Genomic DNA, 14108 nt, shown 5'->3' with positions numbered 1-14108 from the left:
ACTTTAATGAATTGTGGTTTTAGAATTAAAATTGCTTGTACAAGGGTCTAGAATAATGAGAAACGCGTGTGGGTAGGATGGTCATTTCAGTAAAAAGTGTAGCAAAGTGGCGAAAAAGGACATAGTGGATGAGGAAAAGAGGGGGTCCACAAATCAATGACCGTTTCATCTAATTCAAAATGGTGAATTTACCGCGGGGGACATGCGGTAAAGGTAAACAGGACGACACAGTGGGGGGATAAATAGGGAAAGCGGTGGAATTTTTACCTGTGGAAGCTTAAAAGCGGCTAATGTATGTCGTTTAGTTAAGGCACGCGGCGGTATAACGACAAGGACGTTATGTTACGTCTCACACTACGGTTGATGTGATCTGGTGTGGCCACGTCTCACATTAATGGGTTCCTAATAACCGTTGGATTGATTAATTTTCCAAAAGGACGAGGCGAATCTTCCGCTTACGGAAAACTTGTACACTAGTTCTTCATTTATTCTGAAATTTCAATTATCTTTAATACAATGTATATGCAACCTGTTATTTTTTAACGATAAATTATTTTATAAAACCTTTCTATTACATTATTTATAGTCCTTTATCAATTATATAATAAAATTTTAATATTTTTTATATCATTAATATATAATTTTAATAATTTTTTATCCTAAACTATAAATCTTAAACTAAAAGTATTTATAGACCGGGCCTGATTCAGGTCGAGCTCAACAAAAAAAATTTATGCCCGGGCTCGATTTGAATAAAAATACTAAAACTCGAGCCTTGATCGGCCCTCCTGTATTAAATTTTTAATATATTTTTTAAATATATATATTAAAAACATTAAAATAAATATTTCACAACAAATTGAAAATAAATTTAAATAATATGTATACTTAAATAACACTAAGATAAATATAACTTCAACAAGCAAATGTGAAAAATAGTAACAAAATTAATAATAAAATAAGAGTTATACAATATCCAAATAATAACAACATAATAGTAGCAACATGATTGTGAAATTGTAGTAAAATAGTGAAAAAGTAACAAGAAAATAATAATAAAAAAGTAATTTTTGTTTTCATATTTGGGCCGGGCTCAGTCTAAAAAAGTCTTGCCTGAGGCTCGACTCGTTTTCTAAACGAGTCTTTTTTTTGTCCAAGCCCATTCTTTGAATAGCCCGACTTATGGATAGATCTACCTCGAATCCCAAATTTTGAATCTTGAACCCCAAACCTATTCTGGACTCAAGATTCCCAGTTTGGGTTCAAGTTTCGAGTTGAAGATTTACATTTAGGGTGAGTTTAGATGGCAGTGCATTTACTTGCGGTTAGTGTAAAAACAGTGGTGGCGGTAAAATTAGATACTGTAGCGATACTGTAGCGTGAGACAAAAAGTAAGCTAAACACACTGCACCGCGGCCCCAAACTCACCCTTAGTGTTGGGTATTCAAGGTTTGTGGTTTAAAGGTTTGAGTTTTGGGTTTAGAGTTCTATGTTTGAAGTTTGAGGTTTAAGATTCAAAATTCAAAATTTAGGATTCAGTGTTTATGGTTCAAGGTAAAAAAAGTTACAAACATTATGTGTCAATAACATGAAAAAAATTGTTAAAATATCATTATATAATTGAGAAAGAACCATGACTAATGTGGTAAGAATGATTCATAAAATAATTTTGCATTTTTTAATATATGTAACATTATCAAACTTCAAAAGATAATATTTATGATTTTCAAATTTGAAAAGAATAATAAATTTATTAAATAAGAAAAGAAGAATAAATGTATGCATTATGCAAAATAATTGTTATATATATTATCATTTTTTATAATAAAAAAATAGCTTTTTAAAGCTTTAACGTATATAATGTACAAAACTAAAATACATAAATTTATCATGGGTTAATATACGAAAAAAAAATCCTATTCTTTTTTTTATACACAATGCATATCTTTCTGATTCATAAATAGGAGGATAAATGTATTTCAGCATATTCGAACTCACATTTTCCTATAATGACAACAATACTAATAAAAAATTATCCTTTGTTATTCATGAAAATCTTTTATATTAGGCCTTATTTGATAACTGATTGAAAAAAATTATGTTAATGGAAAGTTAATATTTTCAATGATTTAATTTTTTAAATTTTTTTATAATTCATAAAAAACCAAAGGAAAGATTTTTTTTTCTATAAAAAATTTTAGAAAATAATAAATAGATAAGGAGCTACTTATCGAGTGAATTAAACATATATGCCGATTGGGTTTTAAATTTTAGACTATACTAAGCGAGAAGTGATAATAGGAGGGACCAATTCCAAATTAAAGTTGATCATGGGTCGGGTCAGGTCGGGTCGGGTCAACTCAAAATTTTAGACTCGTTTTCAAGACTTGGGCTTGGCCTGGCCTAAAAAATATGCCTAAAATTTTGTCCAAGTTCAACTTGGCATGCTCGTATTAAATTTTTTATATAAAAATAAATTTTAAAAATATAATACATCAAATACACTAAAAACATTAAAATAAATGTTTCCCAACAAATGAAAAAAATTATACTTAAATAACACTAAAATAAATTAAACTTAACAAGCAAATACATCTGAAATAGTAATAGAATTAATAATAAAACAATAATTATACAATATTAAAACAATAACAAAAAAATAGTAGAAATATAATAGTAAAATGATAGTAAAACAATGAAAAACAATGTCCAAACACTAAAAACAACCTTTTTTTTTTACAAATTCGGGTTGAGCCCGAGTCAATTTAAAAGATGAGCCTTCCTTTTTGTCTAAACCCATTTTTCGGGCCTATATTTTTGTCCAAACCCTCCTATTTTTCGAATAACCTTACTCATGATCAAGTCTACTTCAAACCTACATTTTCCTATAAATACAACATTCATTCCAAAACCAAAATGGACAAAGGACAAGAACCATTAACCATCATATTGCTAAAATAGCATCCAAATCCTTGTTCTTTGTTGCCCTTTACACATATGGTGTATAGACACTCAATTTTGCCCGGGCCCAGAAATAAGTCCAAAAATAAAAATAATAAACCCCAAAAACAAAGTCCAAGTTCAGTTCAGAATTACAAATATAATTTGGTCCGATTGGAATGACCCATTACTTGAAAAGATTTAAGGTCCATCTACAAGTTTGACTCATATGGAAATATAATCTTCAATGATATGCAATCTTAGATGTGATATGCAATCTTAGATATGATACAATCTTAGATATGATTACAATCTTAGATATGATACAATCTTAGATATGATTGCAATCTTAGATATGATATACAATCTTAGAAGATATGATTTTGTAATCTTGGAGATTTAATTTGTAGATATCCTTTAATCTTAACCGTTGATGTAATTGATTTGTAGATATCCTTTAATCTTATTTTTCTATCATTGCATGTCATTTATCATTAAAAGGTGTCGATTCAAGGTTCGATTTCTGAGTTAGAAAGTTTTGTAATGGGGAATGAATATCTTAATAAAGTGGAGGACAACTCTTTCGTTTGTGCTTGGTCAGAGAAAACCCACATAGAAAAAGGAAATAGTGTCACGAAAGGATACACATCAGAATTATGGGACTACACTCTCATTATTGTGATGCAAAATAACCTCCAAGAGTTAAAGGAAATATTAGATTAATGGAGTAACGAAGCCAAGCAGTTGTTCTACAACAGTTATGGGGAATTGCAGTATTTGCTTGACATGAAGACAAATGAACAATTCAAGGTGAGCGTGGGGAGTACTGAGGGACACTTCTACCATTACAGATGAAGATAGTCACCTCGTGGATGGTAAGGGTATAAGACATACAAAATTGAATTGGATGGAAAGAATTTTGCTTATGATGGTAGAAAGGCTCACTTACTATAGGACCGCTACCAAACAACAAGCTGGAATTTACTCTGGTACTTTAAGATGTTGTACATATCAGAAATAATGGAAATGCAAGACCTAATGGCCGGGACAGCCCAAATGAGCATGAAAGAAATAAATTAAAAAAGTTTGTATTGTTTAAAGACTTTTAAAGTGGAGATTAGCTATGCTGCGAAGATACCCATGCAAGCAATTCAAAATGTTCTGTGGGGGGCAAAATTTTGAAGACTCTCAAGAAGCACTGAGGATGTTTGATATCATTTTAAGGCAGTATGCTGCGGAGCTGGAATGCCTACTTGGTCGCCAATCTTTCTTTCAAGGTAATCAAAGCAACTTTACAGACATTAGAGGAGGTGTCTTTGGCTGTAGAGCTTACTTCATAGGTGAAGCCGTAATTCAAATTCAAAAGATAGCTGATCATTTACAGATACTGGTAGAAAGGGTGAGCACGTTGAGCACCAATATGAGTTACAGTCAGATCGTGGTCAAAAGTTAGCTTTCTTATTAGATAGGGTTAAAACTCTGGGCCTACGAGCGAAAGCATATTTGTAATCTGTTTTATGAAAAGATTTTTGTTCCTTAAATAACATTTTCTAAAATGAAACTAAATCAGAATCGATATCCTTTTTGCATTCATGCTTTTGCATTACATTACATCAAAGAAAAGAAGGTGTTGATTCGAAATTCGATTCCTAAATAGAATAGTTTGTCATAAGGAAATGAATTTCTTGATAAAGTAGATTATAGTGCGGTCGTCTGAATATAGTCCAAGTAAACACGACGAGAGAAAGCTGGTAGTCCACGGAGGAATACATGATGTAATTGCCAGAGATTCAAGCCAACAAAGGTTATCCAAGAGCATGACGAGAGAAAGCCGAAAGTCCACGAAGGAATACATGACTTGATTTAATTGCCAATGAAGATTATCCAAGAGCCGACACTTTTTGATGAGTATCATGAAGATAAGCGAGCAAGAGATCGAGGCTCAGATTAAGCAGCAAGGAGCTAGCAAATGCATCTTTTGGAGAATTTACAGGATTCGACCATGAAGAAAAGATCAGCGTTTACTTGGACTATGAAGGGCAAGATCGTATGTAATCTATTTTCATGTAAAGAAATCTGTTTTCTAGAAAAGTTATTCTAATGGAATTGAATTCAAGATCAACATCTCCTTTTCTTTTGCATTCATACATTTGCATTGCATCACTTTACATGCATTTAAATCCATAAAAAGACCCTAATTAAGGTTAAAAAGAGAAAGAAAAAGAGAAAGAAGGTCACGGTTGAGCGAAAAGACGACTCTCCTTCTAGACTTTTGTATCAAGAGGGATAGCTTACCTGGAAAAGGGGGTGTTTGGAAATGAAAATCATCCCATCAATGTCATACATGAGGAAGGGACTGAACAAAGAAACCTTGAGGGTAGTCGCCCTTACGAACCGGGAATTTCTTTAAACAATTGGACTGCAGAAGAACTTCCTGTAATCTTTAGGAATTTTACGGAGTAATATTCAGAACACTCTTGTTGCTCTAAAGCCTAAGAGTAATGAGATTTCTTATGAGAAGTGGGCTCATGTTCAGACATTTTTATTTTCAATAAAACATACTTTTATTATTCATCCGAGTAAATATTTTTCATTCTGATTCTTTTGACCTTTGACATTCTTTATAAATTTTCATTTCATGTAAATAGTCATTTTTGAATTCATTTATTCCTTGTATATTCTTTTGTGTGCCTATCATAGATCCCTAGATATCAATGACACGAGCAACGATACTACAGATTTAGAGTTCCTTTTGAGTGCGATATGTGTTTAGAGGAATCTCAGTACTTTGATGGTGACAGAAATTGTGACTTGTTTCTGAATTTGTTGAAAATGGTTTTTACCCCATGAAGTAGTGATAGGAAATATAGCCTTAGATGAAGGAAAGATTGTGAAATTGGAATTAGCTGAGGAGACAAAACAAGACCTTGTTGAGACTATTATGGGAATTCAAAAATGTGGTCCAAAAACGCATGCAGGAGGATTTACAATTGCCAGAATAAACATGAGGTTTTAGGGCACTGTTGGTCCACCATGAAAAGGGATCGCATCAGTTGTACAATGAATGCAAAATTTAAGGGAGTCAAGACTTATGGGGCATGTATGTTATGGGTCCGAGCTCGTCAAAAGTTTCAAGCTGACAATGACTCATCTTTGTGGACGTCAACTGCTCCATTAGGAGGGGAGATAGTTTCATATACCAATATTACAAAGTCAAAAGTCATCCATCTAAAAAAAAAGAAAAAAATTATATATAACTGCACAATGCCAAAAGTTTGTAGTCTTTTCAAAGACAATGCGCCACACCATAGTACAACAAAGGTTGCCAAAAGAAACGAAAAAGAAAAAAAACAAATTACAGAAGATGACCGAGACTGGTAAAAATTGGCATAAGAAACTACCGCCTACTCTCTATGCTTACGCTGGGGCAAACACCTTCAATTCCAGTTGTTTCAAAGGTTCCAACCATCATCCTTGGAATGGGTGCATTGTTTGGCTTCCCTGAGCAGTCTGATGTGCCGTCAATAGCTACGATGGTTAGCTCTAGGCAGTGGCCATTGATTTCCAGCTATGGGGCATCAGGCTGTACACAGTCTCTGAAGCTTAAAATGATAGATTCTTTCTTCAAAACCAGTTTCTAACAAAGTGGATGACGGTATCATGAAGGAAGCTCTCTTAGACTTCTATACAAGTTCAGGGAAGAGGAAACCTGATCAAATCATTATTTTCAGAGATGGGGTTAGCGAGTCTCAATTCAATCAAGTTTTGATCAAGTTATTGAGTCTTGCAAGTTCCTTGACGAGAAGTGGAACCCTAAAGATTGTGATTATTATTGTACGAAAAATCATCATACCAAGTTTTTTCAGCAGGGATCTCCTGACAATGTGCTACATGGTACAGTCATTGACAACAAAGTATGTCATCCAAAGAACAATGATTTTTCCTTGGTACCCATGCTGGAATGATTGGAATCACGAGGCAGACCTACTATCATGTTCTCTTAGACCAAGCTGGGTTTTCGGCTGATGATCTGCAAGAGTTTGTTCATTCTCTATCCTATATGTATCAAAGAAGCACCACAGCCATATTTTTTGTGGCTCCTATTTGCTATGCTCATTTGGCAGCTTCACAGTTGGGGGCAATTTATGAAGATTAGGGATGCTTCAGAAACATCATCGAGTCATGGTGGGATGTATGCTCCGGGAGTAATCTCTGTACCTCAGCTTTCCAGGTTGAAAGATAAAGTCAGCAACTTCATTCTTGTCTGCTGAGAATCATTGAATCATCTTTTTGTAGGGTTTGACAAACAACAGCCAGGACTGTTGCTGGGGCAATCCCTTTCATGGGTTTATGAATCAAGATTTTTCCTCCAAGCTTTGATGGAGTCAAGAATTGAATACCTCTAGTAAACTTAACTTGAAAGTATTCATCCTAAGCAAACGTACCAAGAATGGATGACACAGACTTATGACAAAGAAGGTTCGTCCAAAAAGATTTCATAAAGGAAACCTTGTGCTGAAAGAGATCTTTCTCATGCAAAAGGATACCGAATTGGGAAGGGCCATACGTTGCGAAGAGGGTTTTCTCTAGAGGTGCACTGATTTTGACAAGAAATGGATAGGAAGAATTTATCTAATCCAGTGAATTCAGACTCGGTCAAGGAGTACTTTGTCTGAAGGAGAATGGAAGCCAATGTGAAAACCCGCAAAGGGCACTTTGGGACTTCTATTTCAAAAAAAAAAAAGAAAAAAATAAAATAAAATAAAAAGAAAAAAAAAGAAAAAATTGAGAGGTCAAGGTGAAAACCCGCAAATGGCGCCTTGAGACCAAATGGGTTTTGAGTTGAAAACCTGAAAGGGCAGCTCAAATTTGGAAAGTCATGCAGTGACCTTGCTATACTGGATTCGATGAGAAGTGAAGTATGTTACATATCGAGGCATCAACGAATTACTTTGGATCTTTTAAACACATGTTATACTCAAAAAAAAAGTCTTCATGGAGTTGGTGTATAGACGCTCAAGCGGCGATATCTGGAGCATCTGATTTCTGTCTTATTTACTATCTTTGAATTATTTTTCTTCGCAAAGATATGTTCTCAGGTTAATCTTTTCGCATTTCTTCTAATAATTTGTCCAAATCTAACTATCCTCAGGATCCATTTATTTGTCTTCCATTATTCATAAAGCATGTTGCATTGAAATAATGATAAATGAACTAAAATATCTTCACAAACGAAGTTTTGCATATTACTCTAGAAATTTCTAGATAATACAAGAAATTGAAACAAGACAATTGTTTAAGGAATTCTCATATGTATGGGTTGGAGATACTCGAGAGATTTTCTTCTTCAGTCCAAAAGGTGGTTGGACGTTTTAAGCAATATTGATATTAAGAAAGGATCATTTCATAACCATCTTCAGTGGGTCGTAACATTCGGGGAATGGTACGGTAGACCAAATTGATGGAGAAGATTCGAGGCATACGAGCAGAGTATGATTGATATGTCGAGAAAAATGAGGTGGAAAGCTCGATAGATGAATAAGTGATGACGTCCAAAATAGGAGTTATTTTCATAAACATTTTGCATCATAATATGTCTAAGTAGGAGCATGGCATATTAATTATTCGGCATAAGCATAAATTCCAGGAAATCAATTCTACAAGTGGATTCCCCAGTGGACAATGTAGCAAGATTGATTGAAAATTACAAAATTCGGCGCCTTAATCCCCTAAGCAATAGGTAACAGGTTAAATTTCCAGATCTTATCTCCCTAAGCAGTAGTGGAGCAGATCGAAGACTCGCCTTAACCCCCTAAGCAGTAGGGTAACAGGCTAAAATTACAGATCTTATCTCCCTAAGCAGTAGCGGAACAGATCAACGACGACTCGCCTTAATCCCCTAAGCAGTAGGGTAACAGGTCAAAATTGTGGATCTTATCTCCCTAAGCAGTAGTGGAGCAGATCGAAGATGCACCTTAACCCCCTAAGTAGTAGGGTAACAGGTTAAAGTATAGCAGATCTAGCCTTCAGGTGTTCACGCTGAAGCAGATCCAAGATGATTTGGCGTATCTGTATTGTCAGAGAACAAATCGAAGAAACAGATTTGGCATCTCCATATTCGACGGAGAGCAGATCGAAGACATAGCTGATTTGGCTTTCACGTGCTTATGATGAAGCAAATCTAAGATGATTTGGCATCTCTGTATTGTCAGAGAACAAATCAAAGTTTGGCGTCTCCATATTCAACGGAGGGCAGACACATAGCAGATCTGGCCTTCAGATGTTTATACTGAAGTAAGATCCAATATGGTTTGGCATCCTTGTGCTTACAAAGAACAAATCGAAGACATAACTAATTTGGCTTTCACGTGTTTACGTTGAAGCAAGTCTAAGATGATTTGGCATCTCTGTATTGTCAGAGAACAAATCAAAGTTTGGCGTCTCCATATTCGACGGAGGGCAGACACATAGCAGATCTGGCCTTCAGATGTTTATACTGAAGCAAGATCCAAGATGGTTTGGCATCATTGTGCTTACAAGGAACAAATCGAAGATATAGCTGATTTGGCTTTCACGTGTTTACGTTGAAGCAAGTCTAAGATGATTTGGCATCTCTGTATTGTCAAAGAACAAATCGAAGTTTGGTGTCTCCATATTCGACGGAGGAAAGACATATAGCAGATCTAACCTTTAGATGATTAGACTGAAGCAGATCCAAGATAGTTTGGTATCCTTGTGCTTACAAGGAGCAAATCGAAGACATAGCTAATTTGGCTTTCGCGTGTTTATGCTGAAGCAAATCTAAGATGATTTGGCATCTCTGTATTGTCAGGGAACAAATTGAAGAAGCAGATTTGGCGTCTCTGTGTTCGATGGAGAGCAGATCGAAGATATCAACATGACAGTCATGAGTTTACAAGAAGCAGATTGAAGCCGTCAAGTGGCCATTTAAAGAAGATCAAGAACTCAAGACTCGGCAAGACCGGGCAAATTTGGTCTTTTTATAGTATTTGCTCTATTCCTGTTACACAGCAATGAGTAAAGAGGGGCAGCTGTAGACACTCAATTTTGCCCGGGCCCAGAAATAAGTCCAAAAACAAAAATAATAAACCCCCCAAAAAAAAGTCCAAGTTCAGTCCAGAATTACAAATATAATTTGGCCTGATCGGAATGGCCTATTACTTGAAAAGATTTAAGGTCCATCTACAAGTTTGACTCATATGGAAATATAATCTTCAATGATATGCAATCTTAGATGTGATATGCAATCTTAGATATGATACAATCTTAGATATGATTGCAATCTTAGATATGATACAATCTTAGATATGATTGCAATCTTAGATATGATATACAATCTTAGAAGATATGATTTTGTAATCTTGGAGATTTAATTTGTAGATATCCTTTAATATTAACCGTTGATGTAATTGATCTGTACCGTTGGATTTGGGGAGGCTCAACTATAAATAGAGGCCTCTCCCCTCATTGTAAAACAACTTGACTTCACTTGAGTTTTGGGAAGCAATAAGAATTCTTGAGAGCATTTACTCAAATTTCTCTCTCTCTTACGTTTTTATTTTCTACGGTTTGCTCTTATTTGTTCTTTGTTCATCTTCATTTTCAACCTTTTTATTTAATCCCTATCTCCTTAATTTTTTTTAAATTCTCTTTTATATTTTATTTTTTAATAACTTTAGTATTTATATCAAATTATTTTTTATTTAAATTCTATATTATTCATTATTTTAAAAAATATATTTCATTTAATTGAAAAAGTTTTTCTTAAATAAGGCAATGTTTGGTGTTTAGAAATTCAGAAAATAGTGCCCTGACATGCTGGGTTGCGATTTTTTTCGTTTGACTAAATAACCAAATATCCTTTTAATAAATTTTCAAAATCATGAGATAATTTTAGTTATGAGGATTTAAAACATTGTGTCCTAACATGCTGGATGTGATGTTTGTATACTTTCGGAACAAAGGAATCTCAAGTTTCAACTTTAAATTGTTCAAGTTTTAAAATCTTTTCAAATTTTCTGACATTAACACAAAAAATTATTCAATTTGGTACCAAGTTTGGGCGTTACGAGGGTGCTAATCCTTCCTCATACGTAACCGACTCCCGAACCTATTTTTCTCATAATTTCGTAGACCAAAATTAATGTTTTAAAACAAAACATTTTATAAGGTGATCCAATCACACCTAAAAAGATTAGTGGCGACTCCCGTTTTCGTTTTTCAAAAGTCGGTCCCCGTTTTTAAAACAACCCTTTAAAAAATAGGTTTCGACATGGTGTAAACCACCACTATAGTCATCTTCAACATCTTGTATAATTCTATTACTACAACACAAGTTATGGTGTTTAATGGTGCTACGATAAAATTCAAAAATATTTAAAAAGTTCGATAAATAAGAACCAATTTTGGTCGAAGATGATGAGAATGAGAGATTGAAGAAATGATCAAGATGATGATAAGGAGAATTGATTGGTGAAGAAGATCAAGATTGAAAATTTTAAATGTATTTTTAATATTATTATATTTATTTTGAATTATTATATTAAAAGTAAATTAATATTTTAAATAGATAAAATACGAAAAAAAAAAGTTGATATATGATTTATGCTATTTTCAAATTACATTTTTATTGCAATCCAAAGGAATAAATCTCAAAATTATACATTAATTTTGATTTGGTGCAATTATACACATGAAATTTTGATACTTTCATTTTGATTCAGCTATAAACATTTAAAGAAATAAATACATCGATTTATTTTTCTATTGGATAAATATAATTATTTGTGTATACAATATATAAACATTAAATGATGCTATTGTTAATAATTTGTGAGAATTAGAACAAATCAAAATTTCATATACAAAATTACATATTAGACTAAAATATTTTAACTATTTTATATTTTTAAAATTACTTTAAATAATAAAAAATTACTTTAAAAATATAAAAAATATATAAATTTATTAAAAAAAAACACAAGAAATAATGCTCATAACTATCCATAGCCCATTCTCATCATAGGTTCTAATTATATCTGCTCTTTTTTGACACAATGCTTAGAACATCCATAACCCCTTCTCAACCCATAAATAGGAAGATAATGCGCTTCAGCGCATTTAAACTCATATCTTATTGCATTGGTAACAATGTTAATGCAAATCGAGTTAAGACTCAATCTATATATTTTAATACTTATTTAATCTCACTATTTGATATTTGTAAATATTTTTATATACATATATCAAGTATTTTTTTTAAAATAATGATAAACCTGAAATGGTACACTGAAACAAACTGATACCGATACATACCAATACTAATAGAAAATCAATATGTCCATCGATACGATACAATAACATCATTTTGTCAAAATAGTTAACATCCTTAGCTATTCTATTTAAAATGATGACTAGAATTGTTTTTAAAAAAACACAATTTTAGTAATAAAAAAAATTTGGATTGAATAGTTGGAATATATATTTTTAAGAAAAAAATTTACCCTCGTCATTTTAATTGGACTAATTAATGATATTATTTATTTCGATAAAGTAATGATACTATAGAAGTATAAAAACCAGATCATGTCAATTTAAAGTAGAAATATTAAATCCTAAATTTAGATATGGTAGAAGAATCATAACCACAATTTAATCTAAAATAAGCTATGCTTGTCAAAATATTTTCTCATTTGATTTAATAAAAAGTTTTTGATATATTTTAGAAAAGTATAATAACAAATTTAGCCGTTAATGTTTATATATTTTTTTGTCAATTTAGCATTTTTTTAGATAAATTTAACCATTAACTTTTTAAAAAATTCAAATTATTTTTTAATGAAAATGTTAACTAAAACATTAAATTTTTAACGATATCGGCGTGACAATCCACGTATATTTCATGCTAATATGACACTATTTATCTTATATTCCACGTCACCAAATAATTTAAAATTTTATAAAATATTCAAAAAAATTAGAAATTAGAAAAACTATAAAAAGTTTATAAAAAATTTAAAAATCACATTAAGTACACATGGATTGTGATGTTTAAATATTTAACATTTTAGTCAATATTTCTATAGAAAACAATCAGTTGTTTTCAAAATATTAATAGTCAAATTTAACTCAATGTATTTTACAAAACTAGGGGTGAAATTTAACTTAAAAAAATATTGATAAAATATGTAAATATTGAAGACTAAATTTATCATTATACATTTACAAAATAAATTATTTTTAATTTAATTTAATTATTTAAAATAATTATCTATTTATGTATATACTCAAATTTTTAAAAAAATAACATTTATGAAAAACAAAATGAAAAGGAAAGAAATTGCATATGTGAAACAAAGACTCACCTGAATCGAGTAACATAGGTCCCAAGAAACAAGGTTGTCGTTTGGCAATGATGGTGAAATGGTGATGATTTCTATAAATAAATTTTGCATAAATTCCAACCATTCAAATTTCTTGTGACTTCACTCCTCACACGTGTCATGTTTTTTTCTTTTCTTTTCTTTTAAAGTTAATTATTGAAAAGAGTAGTTTGAATCTGATTTTGATGGGCAGTAAGATACGGTATACGTGTTTAACTTATTTTTTATATTGTTATAATATTTAATTTTATTATTATATTTTTATATTAATTGTAGGTAAATACGTTATTTATTTAAATCTATTTTTAATTCAATTAGTATGAATATTGTTGTTAATGTAACATGATATGAGTATTGGACGAGAAATGAAGCATATATGATTTGTTAAAAGAAAATTAGAATGAAACTTTGGGTTAATTTTTTCAGCAACAAAATCTGTTTTGGCAGGAGTTTCTTAGATCTGAAGCAAAGTTGATGATCTTATTATTACTTTTTTATTAGTGGAGGCCAACTTTTTTATGATAGCAAAAACCAATGGCCAAATCCAATAGAATGAAATTCAACTATTACATTTTAAGAGAGTTTAAAAATGGAAATATTTAAATTAATTTAAATTGAAATATTAATTATTGGAAGATTAAAAGTATAATTTCTCCATTTTATTAAAAAAAAAAAGTTAAGATCTTTGCTTGCTCTTTTTTTTTCTTTATATTTAAGATTTTTAAATGAAGGAATTTTATGATCATGATCAAGATGTTTATTATC

This window comes from Gossypium hirsutum, chromosome A07, assembly GCF_007990345.1.
Source record: "Gossypium hirsutum isolate 1008001.06 chromosome A07, Gossypium_hirsutum_v2.1, whole genome shotgun sequence".
NCBI classification, from domain to species: domain Eukaryota; kingdom Viridiplantae; phylum Streptophyta; class Magnoliopsida; order Malvales; family Malvaceae; genus Gossypium; species Gossypium hirsutum.
Note: the sequence above shows the minus strand (reverse complement) of the source record.